The following is a 2986-nucleotide window of genomic DNA, read 5'->3' on the forward strand; positions in this document are numbered from 1 at the left end:
TATTTACCTAATAAACCCAATTACAAAGTTTCTAAAAATTGCCTGGACTATTGATTTCTGCAAAAAAAAAAAAAAACAACAACAAACAAACAAACGACAGTGACACTTTAAAGATCAATTCCTAATATATCATTGTAACTAAATCTGGCTCCTCCTGTATAAGCGATCCAGTCAGCAAGGCAATGACACCCAATACCTGCTACATTAGTGTTCCCAAACCTGCGGCATCTAATTGTTATAAAACTCCAACTCCAGGCTCCGGCTGTCAGGACGTGAGTTGTAGTGTTACAACATTGCCCTTCCTCATGAATCTGGTGGTGGAAATGTCAGGCCACAGTAATTTAGACTATATATTTCATTTATAGACCCTAATAAACCATTTCTGTAAGCAGTTTGGTTGTTAGAGAGTAGTAGTGCTGCCCCTTGATCCTTTTCCTACTATAAAGAGCTGAAACAGATGAATATAAGCAGAGGACCCTCTTGCAAGAACAATATATCATTGGTTGCCAATCATACAGCCCCCTCCTTATCACAAAGCTCCCCACTTATGTTTCTCCAACAAGTCACCAGTAATTGTGATTTTTTAAAGGAGAAGTCCGGCAAAAATTTAGTGTATTGCCCCCAAAAGTTATACAAATCACCAATATACACTTATTAAGGTAAATGCTTAAAAAGTGTTGTTTTTTTCCCCTGCACTTACTACTGCATCAAGGCTTCACTTCCTGGATAACATGGTGATGTCACTTCCTGGATAACATGGTGATGTCACTTCCTGGATAACTTGGTGATGTCACGACCCGACTCCCAGAGCTGTGCGGGCTGTGGCTGCTGGAGAGGATGATGGCAGGGGGACACTGAGGGACACAGGGAACTGGGGGGACACTGAGCATCCCTCTGCCATCATCCTCTCCCGCAGCCACAGCCCGCACAGCTCTGGGAGTCGGGTCGTGACATCACCATGTTATCCAGGAAGTGATATCACCAAGTTATCCAGGAAGTGAAGCCTTGATGCAGTAGTAAGTTCAGGGAAAAAGCACTTTATAAGCATTACCCGTAATAAGTGTATATTGGGGATTTGTATAATTTTTGGGGGGCAATACAATACTTTAATAAAAATTGTCCCCAGACTTCTCCTTTAAAGTCATTAGCTCAGTCTATTACATTAAAAGTAAAGGACAGTGGGATGCTGATGATTGCTTTGAAGGTGTCTAATAGCCCCCATACCTGCTAGGCCCCTGCACATATAGTATTTCTGCCCTGGATGACAACCAAGCACTCATACCTTCATGTTCTGTATATATGAATTATATATGTATTATATATTCTGTATTTTGTGCCAGTAGTATCCAACCAGTAGCCTGCAAACATATGCTGTCTGGTTCACCATAGGAGTTGATGCATTGGCAATTCACATTACTGCATGGATATCCTATCCACCAAAACCATGACAATTTGTCTTATATGAATGAGTAGTGCTATCCTGCCTTATTTAGGGCTCCAGCAGTACACTAGATCTGTCATTAAACTCTCTATCCAAAATGATAACATAAATGTTGCTCTGCTCCAGTCTAGACAGTAAAGCTGAAAAAAGTTATTTGCACGAATCACAAAAATGTCAATTTAGTGTGTGTGATTTACTGATGATTTACATGGATAGCCAGAGGAAACAAATAGTGTAAATGTACATTATGCTCTGTGTGTATTTTTTCCTAACAATGCAATAATTCCTTTAATAATGCAATTAAATTGATTGTTGTTGATAAAATATTTGGATGCATTCAGGTATCTCTATTGGGTCCTCCATTGGGTATAAAATACATTAATCATATTGATGATTTATTGATACATTTCTCAATAGGGCCCACATCAGAATATAGATTGTGGGGGAGATTTATTAAACATGGTGTAAAGTGAAACTGGCTCAGTTGCCCCTAGCAACCAATCAGATTCCACTTTTCATTCCTCACAGACTCTTTGAAAAATGAAAAGTGGATTCTGATTGGTTACTAGGGGCAACTGAGCTGGTTTCACTTTACACCATGTTTGATAAATCTCCTCCTGTGTGTGTGTATGTGGGGTTATCATGCATCTGCACTTATGAGTTGGTGTAAAAAAGTCACAAATTCCTGTGCCAGTCTTTGGTTTGTACAAAAATAGGCGAGTTTATATTCGCCCAAAACATGTGGCTGTAGTCTAGTGGTAAGAGGGCTTGGACTATTTACACAATGAATTTACTATAATATACACTTGTGAACCAGCATATATTAGGGCTGAAATCTGTCCTAGCTCAGGGCTAGCATAGATTTTTAAAGGAATCCTGCAATCATTGAGAGTTCCTTTAAATAGACATTCCATATATGTAACCTTTACAACAGGTAGGTGGGGTGCCCGCTGCCACTATAAAAGTACATTTCTATTACATCCCATGTAAGGGACCTAGCTAAAAAATTAGCTCACAATTATTCATAGATGGTTATACAACAGGGGACCCATATATAAAACACCTCCAGTTTTGGGGTTGGCACATGGTATTGCTTCCTTAACCAATCAGCAGTGTCCTGCCTCAACCACTGATTGGCTGAGCAGGCCAACCCGAACCCAGAAGTGCTTTGAAGCAGAGACTGGAGCTCCATACTGGTGGTGGCAGGGGAGCAAGGATGGTGAGTATAGTTTTTTTTTTAACCATCAATAAAAAAAAATATATATATTTTCTTAAATACCTCTTAAAATGTCAAATCTCCTGCTCCATCTGTATACCTGCCGATATTATATTCTGTACCTTTGTATCTAATAGTCTCACATGCTTGTTGCAACTTTGTCAATACTCAATCTGATATTCCTTATTAGCTGAATGGCATTGGAGGCCGAGGAAACAGAATAATTGAATTTCACTCTGGAGGAGAAGGCACAGCGCCATTCTTTCTATATTATACAGCATCTCAGTTAGTTCCTATTTGAGGCACTTACGCAGAGCGCTGCTGTTTGT

This window comes from Dendropsophus ebraccatus, chromosome 9, assembly GCF_027789765.1.
Source record: "Dendropsophus ebraccatus isolate aDenEbr1 chromosome 9, aDenEbr1.pat, whole genome shotgun sequence".
Taxonomy (NCBI): domain Eukaryota; kingdom Metazoa; phylum Chordata; class Amphibia; order Anura; family Hylidae; genus Dendropsophus; species Dendropsophus ebraccatus.